The 14,777-nt window shown below is 36.9% G+C and overlaps 1 pseudogene; it reads right to left on the bottom strand.

Annotated features, from left to right (window-relative positions):
- Positions 1-12,261: 12,261 nt before the first annotated feature.
- LOC102855560 overlaps positions 12,262-14,777 on the bottom strand; it is a 28,754-nt pseudogene continuing 26,238 nt past the window's right edge.

The raw sequence follows: 14,777 nt of genomic DNA, 5'->3' as shown, positions 1-14,777 counted from the left end.
GCTAGCTCAGAATAGGAGAGAGTTAAGGTCTGTTGTCTTAAGGTTTACAATAACTAACAACAACAACATAATCCCTGAAAATGATCCAGGGAGACAGTAACAGTTTCACTGATTAAATGTGACAATATTAGGTTGGCTTTGATTTATAGCCAATCTTTGACCACCTTTGAGCAGCTGAATTGATGAGGTGACTGCCACAATGGGCTCTTGTGTATCAGGAACAATAATGAGAATGGCACAGGATAGAATAGGGTTCAGATATTTTGTTCATAGAGTTGCTGTTAGTTGTACTCCACTCAGTGGCATCTCACAACAACAATAACAGCAACAACAACATAATACTTTAAAAAGTCCACAAAAAACAATAGTTTCTCTGATTAAATCACACCAGTAAAGCAATAGATTGGCTTTTAATTGTAGCCAACTATTGAATATATAGGTAGTCTAGAAACAGATCTCAGAAGAGCCTCTAAAGATTGAACTGGAGTGGCAAGAAGCCAAAACAGGTGGAAATCACGTCAAAGTGGAAAAGCTGAACAGATTTCAAAGGGTAGCTCAGGAGGACAAAGCAAAGTACTATAATGAAATGTGCAGAGAGCTGGAATGGGAGACTAAAAAGGGATGAACTTGCTCTGCATTTCTCAAGCTGAAAGAGCTAAAAAACAAATTTAAGCATGTGTTGCAATAATGAAAGATGCTTTGAGCAATATCTTGAATGACCCAGAAAACATCAAAAGAAGATGGAGGGAATGCACAAAGTTAACTGTTTCAGAAAGAATTGATTGACACTCAATGGTAAAGAAAGAGGAGGTAGAATCTGCATTGAAGGTGGTGGCAAAAAATAAGGCCCCAGGAATCGAAGAGATACCAATTGAATTATTTCTATTAGCATATACAGCCTTGGATACACTCACTAGTCTATGCCAGGAAATTTGGAGAAGGTCCATATCGTTCTCATTCCCAAGAAAGATGATCCAAGTGAACATTGAAACTATTGAACAACATGATTAATATCACATGAAATAAAAATAGTACAGAAGATCATTTAAAATTGGCAGGATAGTGAACTTCCAGAAGTTCAAGCAGGATTTAGAAGAGGTCCTGGCACCAGGACCATTGTTGATGTCAGATGGATCCTGGCTGAAAGTAAGGAATACCAGAAGAATGTCTATTTGTGCTGTATTGACTATGCAAAGGCATTTGACTGTGTGGATCATGACAAGTTGTGGTTGTCATTGAGAAGAATGGGAATCACAGAGTGCTTAATTGTGCTCACAGAGAACCTATACCTGGACCAGGAGGCTGTTGTGTGAACAGAGCAGGAGAACACTGCATGGTTTAAAATTAAGAAGAGAGTGTGTCAGGGTTGTATGCTATCTCCTTATCTATTCAATTTGTATGTTGACCAAATTATTTGAGAAGCTGTACTCTGTGAAGAGGAGTGTGGCATCAGGATTGGAGGGAGACTTATCAATAAACTGCATTATAAAAACACTATGAGATATCATCTCACTCCAGCCAGAATAGCAAAATTTAACAGACCACCAAGCAACAAATGCTGCCAAGGTTGTGGAGAAACTAGAAACCTTATTCATTTTCGGTGGAAGTGTAAAATGATGCAACCATTGTGGAAGGTGGTGTGGTGTTTCTCAAAAAGTTGCAAATAGAGATAACATTTGACCCAGCAATTCCACTACTGGTAATATACTCCAAAGAGACCATAACTGACATCCAAGCAGATATATGCACACTCATGTTATTGTGGCTTTGTTCACAATAGCTAGGAGTTGAAAACAACCTAAGTGCCCATCAACAAAAGAATGGATAGAGAAGCGGTGGTATAGTCACACAGTGGAATACTATGCTGTATTGAAAAACAAGGAACTCATGCAATATTATTAAAAATGGGTGACCCTGGAGGACACTATGCTGAATGAAGTATCTCAGTCACAAAAGGACAAATACTGCATGGTGCAACTGTTGTAAAACAGGACTGACCTTGTGTTTGGGGAGATACTGAGAAAGATGGGCTCAATAATGTGTACTGCACTAAAACAGATGAGGGATAAAACTGTTTTAAAGGGATATGTGATTAGGTATTTTTGTCATGGCAGGAGTCTAGAACGAAGGCTACATGGTGGAGTGGACCTGGGGGAGGGTTTGTAAAACAATGAAAGAATTTTACTTTTCCAAGAGGGTAGTGTTCTGGGGGGGAGGGCTGGGAGGGGAGAAGTGTGCAACAATGAATGAATCGAAATCCAAAGTCTCTGTAAATTTTTATTGAAATTAATAATACATTTAAATTAAAAAAAATAAGTTAGAGTAAGGAAGGCAATGGATTTATAACTGCTCATGCTAATATCACTATATCATGGCGTGGAGGAGGAATAGTGGAACTGTTTACATTATTCTTCTAACCAAAACCATTTATGGAAAACAGAAACTGAATTGGAACATGTATCTCTGGATTGGAAATGATCAAATTGATAATATTTCTAGCCTTAAACTTAAAAGATTATATTGTTAAAATTTATTTGCTATATTTGTTTAGATTTTTCCCTCTTTTAACAACTGGGATCTAGAGGGAAAAGACCAGAGAGTGGCCAAAATTATTAGGAAAGCTATTGCTGCCAGTTTAGGGCCTGTGTCAGGAAAAGGAAGTCCTACTCATAAACAGTGCCACGCAAAAATAGTAAAGGAGGTCAGAATTGCTTCCACTGTGGAAAGCTGGGACACTTCAGTAGACAGTGTCACAGACGAGAGCCACAGAAAGGCAAGGGAGTAGAGAGGAAGCTCCCACTCACTTGCTTTAAGTATGGATCTGAAGGACATTTGGCCATGGGTGGCTCACATTAGGTCCTCGTGGCTGACAGGACTGACAGGCCCTAGCTCCCAGCTGGAAACAAAGGAAGACACTTCAACAATTCAGGTCCTCCCAGGAGAGCCATGGGTGAGCATTAACATTCCTGGTAAGTATATTAATTTTCTCCTGTACATTATTTGGTCCTAAAAGCCTTCTGAAGTCCCAACTCTTCTCACTATTTCTTAGTTGTTGGAATTGACAGAAAACCTCATAAGCAGTTCGTTACTTCTCCTCTGCCCTGCATGTGGACTTCCAAGCTGTAAAACAACCCAGTGGTAGATGGAATTTGGTCCAGGACTTAAGAACAACAAATGACATAGTTGAACCTCTGCATCTTGTGGTTCCTAACCTTTATACTATAATAGACAAAGTGCTCATCAATAAGCCTTTTATTTTAAGAACTACATTCCCTCTGTAACTTGATTTGTGCCACCGTTAGAACCTCTACTTGGAATATTATTGCTTTTTAATTTTTGACTCATGTACTTTTAACTTGCTAGTTCAATTTGTGTTTTCTAGGCTGCAATAGTTCCATGATGCATCTTCAAGGATGTGAACATGTATGGCTAAGCACAACTGATAACAGTGCATCTAAACTCCAAAATCAATCTCCACAATAGTCTACGTGTTTCCTCTTGACAAAGGGGCCCTTTAGAGTAGTGAGAGAAGATCTTCACCCTGAAACCTACAGCGTCCCTTTTCAGCAGGAAGTAGCTAAGAGAATACGCCATCCCCTTTTCCTTATGAATCAGGGTGAAATCTCTCTCAGGGAGGAGTGATAGGGAATGGCAAAGGACATACTGACAAAGCAGATTAATCAGAACTGGTTTTGACAAACACTGTGACAATAGGATAAATAAAACAGACTTTCAAGGAATATTCAACCTTAATCCTTCTGATCATATGGAGACTTTTTAAAGTATTTCTTTGAATTTATTATATTTATTTGTTTTATTTGTTTGTGTATAAAGGATGCTCATCTAGATGATAACATAATTATGATAAAAAGGGGGGGAATATGGGAAGCCAATACTAAATATTTCTAATAAACTGAATGCTATTAAAAAAAAACTGCGTTATGCAGATGACACAGCCTTGCTTGCTGAAAGTGAGGAAGGTTGAAGAACTTATAGAAGATCAAGGAATGCAGCCTCCAGTATGGATTGCATCTCAATGTCCAGAAAACGAATTTTTTTTTACCACCTGCACTGATGGACAATGTCATGATGAATGGAAAGGAGATTGAAACTGTCTCCAGCTTCATCTTGTTTGGATCCACAATTAACACCCTTAATACCAGTAGTCAGGAAATAAGGAGATGCATTTTACTGGGAAAATCTTTAGTTAGGGAGATATCCAAATTATTGAGGAGAAATGTTGTTAGTTTGAGGACCAAGGTGCATTTGATGCAAGCTATGGTCTTTTTGATTACTTGCTATGCATCAGAATGTTGGATAATAAAGATGACAGAAAAATAATTGATACCTTGGTGCTCTGGTGTTGGAGAAGGGTACTGAACATCCCACGGATGACCAAGAGAAAAACAGATATGTCTTGGAGAGGGTGCAGCTGAGGTCCACTTTGTAGGCAAGAATGGCTTCATCTCACATAATTTGGGCATGTTGCTAGGAGGGCTGTTCCTTGAAGAAGGTCAAGATCCTGGGAAGGGTGGAGAGCCAGTAAAGGAGAGGAAGACCTTAAGCAGGTGGATTGAAATGGTGACTACTACAGTGGGCTCTTGCGTGTCAGAAAGTGTGAGGATGGCACAATACAGAACAGGGTTCAAATCTTTTGTTAATATGGTTGCCTTGAGCCTTACTCGACTCAATGGCACCTAACAAAAAAAATTACAATTCATGCTGATGTGCCAAATATGACAATGGTTACCCATGGTGGACAGTGTTTGCTGCGTCTATGACTCGATTGCACCTAACAACAATAAAACAAAGACATATAGAGAGCTACGTTGGCCTAGCTACCAAGCTGAAAGTGGGTGATTCTAATCTGCGGCCCTCAGGCCTGGTTCAAATGGTTTTTCTGTCAAACATTCTTCTTGGTGGTATAGCAGCGGTCTGTGCACTGCTGCACAGAAGTAACTCGTAGTTGCTGTGATGCTGAACACTGTGGCACTGATCTGCCAAATGTGATAATGATTACCCATAGTGGACAGTGTTTGCTGGGATTTCTCGATTAAAACAAGCCTGGAAGCAGGAGTGGCATCCACTTCCGAAATGGCTTCCTTCTAGAAACTCTATGAACAGTGCTCAGGCCTTTCGTTCATAGGGGCGCTATGAGTCGTCTACAACTGGAAAGCACTTAACAACAACAACAACAGTGGCCAAATGGCTAACAATTAGTACTCCCAATCCAAAGGCAGATTGTTTGAATATTCCAGCTGTTTCATGGCAGAAAGATGGGCAGTTCCCTCTAGTGCAATTTACAGCCCATGAAAGCTTACTGGAAGGTCAACTATGAGTTGAGTCTAATTAAAAGGAAATGAGATATTTATTGTTTTGTTGAATGAATGTATAATGAAGGATTTAACCTCTTTGGTGTTAAGCATCTCAGCTATAAACAATTTAAACTTGTGTAGAAATAGAATCTTTCTTCAAAAGAATTTTTCTAATTTCCTAATAAACCATGGGACAAAGGCTGTCATTGTGAGATAAAGAAAGAATCATTGTGCAGTACAATCTTGTTGGATGACTTTTGTCATATGTTGTAAAAATTTTTTGTTACCACCTACTGGCCTTTCTTCCTTCAGAAGTTTGTTTATAGAGTGTACATTATAGGATTTATTGAGACTAACGATCAGGACAAATTGTTCCTCAACAAAGTTCACAGAATCTTTGACTTGTACAGTTTACCTGACATAAAGAGAGTCTACATGTGATAGCAAAGAGTCTTTGAGCTCAATTTTCCTATAAGTAATGTAAAGATAATTCTGTAATGATATATTTTTATATATATTTTATATATAATTTTAGACTTTATATTTAATATATATATATAATGTTAGCATTGTCTTTGGAGTTCTAATTAGGTACTAAATACATATATTAAAGACTTGAGACACAAGACTGGTTAGTGTCTATAATCACTTGAGTTTTTATCGTAGATTGTGGTTAGTCACAAAATTATCCAATTAGTTATGCTAGTACTGTAACAAAACTTTTTTAGTATATATGTATAATATTAAGAATAATTTCTTGATAAAATTTAGGAATTAGAAAGTATCATTGATATATTCCATCCATCAGATATTTATTGAGTGCTCTATATTGTAGGAACCTCTATTCTGTAGAAAGTTTCAGTGTTAACCCAAAGTCCAAGCCTCTCTAGAAGTTCAAATCTATAGTGTGCCCTTGGAAGAAAAAGATGGACCACCTCTTCTCATGGGATTTACAGTCCAGGAAGTCCAGGGGAGGGTCATGACTCATTGAGGGTCAGAAGACTCACTGAATTTGAGGTTGTTTTTAAATCATATCAGGCCTGCCTTTAATTGTTTTTGGTGAAATATTTTTCTAGGTCGTGTAACCCTGGTATGTCCACTTGCTGTACAGAGGTAACTCGTGGATGCTGTGAAGCTGAATACTGTTACCCATGCTGGACAGTGTTTGGTGAAGCTCCCCAATTAAAACAAGCTTGGAAGCAGGAGTGGCATCCACTTACACAATAGCTTGCCTACGGAAACCCTATGAACCTGGTGAAAGGACAAAAGTTATACAGGAAGTGTCCAGGACTTTTGTTCATAGGTTGGCTATGAGTTGCCTGCAACTCAATGGCACTTAAGAACAACAACAACATATTAAGTAAAGGTGAGTTGTTATATAAGTGTAATAATCTAAAAGTTTGTAATTTTAAAAAAAAATTTAAAAAGTTTTCAATTTCAAGGAAGACATGTAAATTGATTACCTGTAGGGGGAAAAAATAACAAAACCTAGAATAAAATGAGATTCTAAAAACTAGGAGATTCTGAAGGGGAATGTAAAAATGGTAAATGATTTATTCCTTTTGGAGGGTTAGGAGAAACTGTCTCACGAAGATCAAAACATTCGATTTGGACATGAGAAGATAAATTTGGATTCCTCAGGGAAATAGAGGAATAGACATTCCATGAAAAATAATGTTGTTGATATTATGTGCCATCGAGTCATCTGCAACCCATAGTGACCCTATGTACAACAGCTCTAAACCCTGCTCCGTCCTGTGCCAATCTTCCAGTCTCTGATACACCTACTCTCATTACCCTAGTTACTGAATCAATTAATCTCATAGAGGGTCTTCCTCTCCTGCACTGTCCCTCCACCCTCCCAAGCATCTCTCCAAGGACTGATCGTGCCTTCCAACATGTCCAGAGTATATCAGATGAAGCTTCAGAATCCTTGCCTCTAAAGAGCAACCTGGCTTCATGCTCTCCAGGATGAACTTGTTTGTTCTCCTAGCAGTCCATGGTATATTCACTACTCTTCTTCAGCACCACAGCTCAAAGGCATCAATGCTCTTTCTATCATTCCTAGTCATTGTAATAACATAAGCAAAAAACAGTCATGTAAGAGCTGAGGCTGATTTTGGCACTGTACAGCGTCTGGTATTACATGAATGTAAGAGAAGAGATTATTGAGACTAATATGGAAGGTCTTAGCTTCTAGGCAGAGGAAAATGAATTGTGTATTATAGGAAATAAAATGCCATTTAAGTAAGTAAAAAAATAAAATTCAGCATCTGTTGACATCTGTGTGATCAGATAGACAGCTAAAGTATAAGAGGAAACTAAGATAACTATTGTTATCAGTAGGGATTTATTATTTGCTTCTGAACTACAGTGGAAGTGCTGGACTTCTGTTATTTTTTTTAAATTATCATATGTGAGCCCTACTCAGAATTATTTATTTTAGCTACGAATCGTCTCCGACTCAACAGCACTTAACAACATACTGTTAGAACAAGTAATATGTAGAATTTAGATAGACTAGGTTTCTGATTTCATCTCTACTTTTAATTACTATTTATCTATACATGTTCATGTGATTTTTAATGACCTTTGCTGTCTCCAAATGTAAATAAAGATTACAGGGTCTACATGAAGATGTAGAGACACAATTATTAAAAATAAACAAAAAAATTTTGTCAACTACAAAACGTGATAGAAATTCTGTTTTTAGGACCTTTCCCACTTTAAATTTCTTGATGATTAAAGGTAATAGTTAATATTTTGGATTTCCTTTATCAACTTTATTACTCATCGATATTAATATCTTACTGTATGAGAAGTCAGGAAATAAGGAGATCATTGCCGTTGCACTGGGAAAATCTGCAACTAAGGACCTCTCCAATTTACTGAGGAGTAACAATGTCAGTTTGAGGACTAAGGTGCATCTGTTTCAGGCCATAGTCTTTTCAATTACTTACTATACATCTGAGAGCTGGACAATAGACAGAAAAAGAATTGATACCTTTGAGTTCTGGTGTTGGAGAAGAGCACTGAACATCCTATGGATGCTCTTTTAAGGCAAGAGTGATGAGGTTTCACCTCACGTATTTTGGGCACAATCTTAGGAGGGGCTATTCTTTGGAGAAAAACATGATCCTGGGAAGAGTGGAGGGTTGACAAAGGAAAGAAAGACTCTTAAGCAGGTGAACTGACATGGTGACTACTACAGTGGGCTCTTGTGTTCCAGGAAGTGTGAGGATGACGTGGTATCAAACAGGGTTAATATCTTTTGTTCACAGGGTCTCTATGAGTCATTCTTGACTCCACGGAACATAACAACAACTGTATGAGATATATGGACATAGTTATATAATAAAAAAATAAGAAGTCGAATTATTCTAGGACTGATTTTAATACAGTTGATGTTGCTAAATAGATTTTATCTTAAACTAATTCTTAGTCTGGTTGTTTATTATTCGCTTTAACTCCCATAAACATATAGATACTAAAACTTTTTAAAATTTTAGTCTATATTCCTACTAGCAATGCACATGATAAGTTAATAAACTGTGATTTATCTTTTTATTTTCATTAAAGGAATTCACTAAATATACAGATGAGGGTGTAATATATGTTAATTCAACTAATTTTATTTTTTTTGTTATTACTGGAATATGGATTGTCCAAGGAAATAGCTCACCAAATGACTGGAATAATGAATATTCTTACTTTAAATAAATGAAAAATTTAAGTTTATTATTCCCAGTGAGTAGTTTTCTGAGGAATTTATTTTTCCTTTTAACTACAAATATTTCCACAAGGATATATCTAGTTCAAGAACTGGCATGCAATTTGCATCCAAGAAGCCTTAGAGAACATAGGAGAACATAGGGGTAGTCTTCACTTTCAGTTAGTTCAGTAGTTTCATGATCATCCACTTTGTTTTTAATATAATGAGATGATTGCTGTTGTTATTATGTACTGTTGAGTCACCTGCTGCTCATAGTGACCTTATGTACAACAGCCTTAAACCTTGTTCTATTCTGTGCCAATATTGTTGTCTCTGACACACCTACCCCTATTACCCCAGTCACTGAATCAGTTCATCTCATAAAGGGTCTTCCTCTCTTGTGCTGTTCTTCCATACTTCCAAGCACGATGTCTCTCTCCAAGGACCAGTCCTTCCTTGTAACATGTCCAGAGTATATATTAAACAAATGATATGAGTTTCTATTATAAGAGGAAAACATAGTCTCTAGGATTTTATTATAGTGAGACTGAGAATCTAGATTTGCAGTATTAATATTAGAAAAATTATTTTCCAAGATAGTTTAATTATCATTAATTATAGATATCTAAGTTTGCCTATTATGACTTCTTAAGCTTTTTTCAAATTGCTCTCAAATTCAACTGATTTTATGTTTTGGCAAATGTTCAAAAGTCTTTTGTAAAAAAAGAACAAAAAGTTACTTGTTTGTTTCTGTTAAGTTTCAGCAAATGGGAGGCTTAAGCTGCTTTGCTGGTTTGATCATGGAAACATAAATGTAAATATTTGTTAAAGGAGATCTCCATATTTTCACCAAATACAAACATTGAAACAAATATGAACCTTATACATTGTAAGAACTCTCATGCAAAAGTGTATTTGATGCATTCCATATACCAAAATAAAGAGATATTGTAATTATTGTCTATGCTACTTACCACTTCTTTCTTATTTATTGTCAATTGGTACGAGGAGTTGGGGGTACAGTAACAGGTATTGGAATAGGAAGAAAATAATATCTAAACCATGGATATCTTTGATATAGAAATGGTGGATATCCATAACCACCAAATGGATATTGGTAACGAGGTGCATAAAACTGTAAAGGCGACTCTTCACTTTCACTGATCTGTTGAAAGAGAATAAAATAAAGCGTTTATTTTACTTATTGTAAAAGAGATACCTGAAAACTATTCTCTCTTTTTACATGCAGGGCTTTGTTTACAAGAAGATACTTCAGAAGTTCTTTTTTACTTCTCTCTCATTCCATTTATTCATGTCTCTATCAATCTTCTCTGCATCCTGTTTATAATTTGGCTTCAGAGCCATATAAAAATTTCAGTTTTACTACAAGTAAATCTTTAAACCGAATGATGTTATTTTCTATAATTGTTTCTGGTTCATTGTTTAGAACCAAAGGAAACTTTAGTGAGTTAGCCACTAGTTTGATTATCAGAGCTTCTCTGCGTGTCATGGCTTTTTAGTGTCAATTATTGTTTTAGTATCTTTGGAATTAGGTGTGGCATCCACTTCCTAAAAAACACAACTCTGGAAACTCTGTGAACTTTGAGAAATGATGATAGTTACAGAAAGGCTTCAGGTTTTTTGGTCATAGGGTCGTGCTCAATGCAACAGCAATCGACAACAACAACTTTGGAATTAACTCCAGTGTTAAAGCGTATTTGAGGCATGAACTGTTGTCTTTATTAAATTAGACGTTGATGTTGTTCTATGCTTAAGAGGTGATTTCAAATTGAATCAATCGTATCCATGGTTTAGATATTATTTTGCTCCTACTAAGAAATACACTCGTCTGCCCCTGCAGTTCCATCTAGTAACCAAGTGGATTCAGCCAACAAAGATAGAATAAAACTTTTCCATGGAGTTTCCTGGACTGCAATCTTTAAAGGAGAAGATTTTTCAGGTCTTTTTTCCCCTACAAAGCAGCTGGTGAGTTCAGCTGACACCATTTCAATTAGTAACTTACGGCTTAACTATTGTGCCACAAATGGTGGCAGTGTGATGTTAGGTGTTATGTTGTTAGCTAAAACACTGTGAACAACAGATCTGAACATTATCTTGTCCAGAGCCATCCTTACAATCTGTACCACACTCAACATCATTGTTGTAGTTACTGTGTCCATCTATCTGTCTGGTTGAGAATCTTTCTTTCCTTCATAGACCCTGTCAGTCTGGTGTCTTTCTCCAAGCTTTTCATCTTCTGACAACATGCCCAAAGTATGTGAGACAAACTTTTGATAAAACTTCAATAAAAACGTCCTAGACTGGAGATTTTTTCCAAAACAATCTATCTTTCAATTTCTTTTCAGGTTGATCCTACCTTATCCTGACATTTTATTGACTCTGAACATTGTACATTCTATTTCTGCTCTTCCCATATTCTTTCCCATTCTCTGATTCAGGCCATAGTCTTTCCTATCACTTGCTAGGCATAGGAGAGCTGGACAATGAATAAGGTCGATAGAAGAATAATCAGTGTCTTTGAACTCTGGTGTTGGAAAAGAGTGCTGATTATCCTATGGGCTGCCAAGAGAAGGGATACATCTTAGAGACTACGTAATCAGAATGTTCCTTGGACATAAGGATGACAAAGCCTCACCTCATATGCTTCAGACGTGTGGTTAGGAAGGACTGTTCCTTTAAAAGAATATCATTCTTGAAAAGGTGGAGGCTCAGTGAAGGAGCAGAACATCCTTAAGGGGATGGATTTACACATTGCAGAAAGCAATGAGCTCAACTATGTGGGAGATAGTGAGTATGGTGCAAGATAGGACAGGATCCACATCTGTTGTTCTTAGTGTCATATTTGACATGATGGCACCTAACAAGAGCAACATCTTTACGCTTGAGTTCTCCTCATATGTTTTAAAGTTTTTAAATAAATATAAGCAGAAAAATAAAAGAAAGAAAGAGGGAGGGGCTATAACACTAAGAGAGACTTAGGGAATTTATCAGACTTATGAGAAAGCAAATGTGAGTGTGAGACCTTATGGGGCTTTACTCAAATAAACCAAATGAAAAGAACACTGAGGTAAATAATCAGGAATTTTGAGTAATTGGGACTTAATGTCCTATGAAAGAGTGCAGAGGCTTCTGGAGAAAAACACACAAGCAGTGCATTTTGATGAATGATGGAAGAGAAACCACCCAGAAACCATGGTGGTAAAGCTGTCTGTCTTAGGATGCCATGTCCAGCAGGAAGCCTCCAAAGAATCACCCAGTCACAAGGACATTTTTCTTCACAAATGGCACCACCTACTCAGCTTTACTCCTGACTTCATTAGGTATGTGGTTACCGATGGATTTTCAGTTGCTCCTTGGTTTCTTCATATCCTTCTCTACTCGTTGCCAGTCAGCCTTGATGTAGCCAGTGTGGTCTGCCATCTGAAGGAGAAAAAATCCACCGCCTACAGCTGTTGCTACTAACTTCCCAATTTTCTGGAATATGAAACCTGTGCAGCAGCCAGTGACACCTCCAATGAGCAGCTGGGTGGATACACTGTACTTTTCCGCGGAAAGTTCAGATTCTTGTCCAAACAGCTTACACCATCATGGCTGCTTCTTAGCAAATTCTGCAAGGTCCAATGACTCGAAGTTTCCCTCAAAGTTTCCTCGACTGGTAGCAGCCATTTTGGCGAGCTCCTCCCTTCATATTTTTAGATTAGTGCTCTTATGCAGTATTTGTCCTTTTGTGACTGAGTTATTTTACTCAGTATGATATCCTGTCTTTTACTTTCCAGTGATTGGGGTAATAAGCTAAGTGTGTCAAAGACAGTAAAGTTAGCCCAGGATAGAGCAGGTTTCAGGCTGTTCTACATAGGGCCTCTATGAGTCTCAAGAGACTCAACGGCACATAGCAACAGCAACAACAATTGTTAGCAGGGATATTGATTATGACTATGAGAGAGATGACAAGTTCAATCTTTCCCCATCTATTATGAGGCTGTCTAGTGTGCTCTGATAGCATATTCTGTAGGAACCATGCTGCTAAGGAAAAGGCAGTGCCTCTGTAGTGGCTCAAACCCACCAGTCATTCTGCAGGAGAAATATACACAGTCACCTCCTGTGCAATTTACAGTCTCTGGAAACTCACTGAACGGGCAGCTACGAGTGAATTCTGACTCAACATGTTGAAGTTGAAATGAAGCTAAATCGTGCTAGTAAAATAGATTTTACCCTAATTCAGCCGAGAATGATTTACATTTCAACCTGATGTCACTTACCTTTTTAAAATACGGATATGATTATTTCTATACAAGCAGAGCCCATATTTCTTAAATCAAACATCTCTAAATTGAGCGACAATACATCAAACTGGAAGAACATCCCTGGTTGTTGAGGTGTTTACATCAACAAGCAACTTTAACAATTATTATAATTATTACATGTGAAACATTTCCATGCAAAGAAAGGAAACGTAACTCACACTTCTTTTTTCTCTTTCCTGATCTTCAGTGATCTAAAACAGAAAAATGAAGTCATTTCAAGATGATGAAAATACATAAACTGAAAATTACACAGATATACATGAAGGAAATTTGACTGTCCTCTATATAATGTTGTTTTAGGATTTTTAATTTGTTTACCCCTCAATTTAGTATGCAATTGTCCAAAACTATATGTAGAAGTTATACCTATACATAAGTATAACGATGAACTATTTTAATTGACTCAAATACAGTCAGTCATTTTGTCATTTTGTCAAACTATGGTGTTTTGCCAGTTGTTGTAACACAGGAAGATGTGCCAGGGGTACTTAACATGCTAGTGTCATGACCAGTGGTAGACAGGTTTCAGAGGAGCTTCCAGAACAACTCAGACTAGAAAGGAAGCCTTTGGTGGTCTAATATTGACAATATTGGCCTGAAAAACACCTTTAGACTATCAGTAAAATATTATGAAAGATAAAAAAGGAGCCCTTCATGTTCGAAGACACTCAAAATATGTCCGTGTTAATGTTACCTCTTCAAAGTTTACTTTATGCAGATATATTGATGTGAATACAATAAAACTTTTAGGAACTTTATTTGTTGGTATAGTATGACTCAAAAAGAGACAGAAAAGTTGCAAACACCTTTGAATAATGTGAAAGTAGACTATACAATAAATGACCTAGGAAAATGGAAAACTGTAAAAAAAAGAAATAGAGCACATGCAGATTTATATTCTAGGCATTAAAGAGCTAAAATGGACTATTATTGATTAATTTTAATTGGGTACTTGTATGTCAAGAATCTCTCTGACATTGTGGCCATTGTGACATTGACCAAGCACCAACACCAAGGATCCAAGATCCTTCATGTTCTGTTGTAGGTAATCATTTTGATTTGGAATTGACTCAACAACACCTGACAACATCACATTCACATTTGTCACATTCATCACTGCACCAAGGCTAAGTAGACTTGAATAACACATCATTTAGAATATTTTACAGTAAGGTAGAATATTGTTATTGTTATAGAATATAACAATAAGATTTCCTTCCACACTGGATATTTACTTTTATTCAATAAAACTAAAACATGTTCATAGGTTTTTGTTTGTTATTTTATATATTTTGTACATTTTAATCTCCTTGGGAATTCTATTTTGTCAATCTCATCAAGTAGCTTGGAAGCAGGAGTGGCATCCATTTCCATAAATAGCTTGCCTCCGGAAACCAATGAACCTGGAGAAAAGATGAAAGTCTC

The sequence above is a fragment of the Elephantulus edwardii genome, unplaced genomic scaffold, assembly GCF_000299155.1.
Source record: "Elephantulus edwardii isolate Elephantulus edwardi_28Jun2011 unplaced genomic scaffold, EleEdw1.0 scaffold00192, whole genome shotgun sequence".
Classification (NCBI taxonomy): domain Eukaryota; kingdom Metazoa; phylum Chordata; class Mammalia; order Macroscelidea; family Macroscelididae; genus Elephantulus; species Elephantulus edwardii.
Note: the sequence above shows the minus strand (reverse complement) of the source record. Positions and strands in the feature narration are given on the sequence as shown.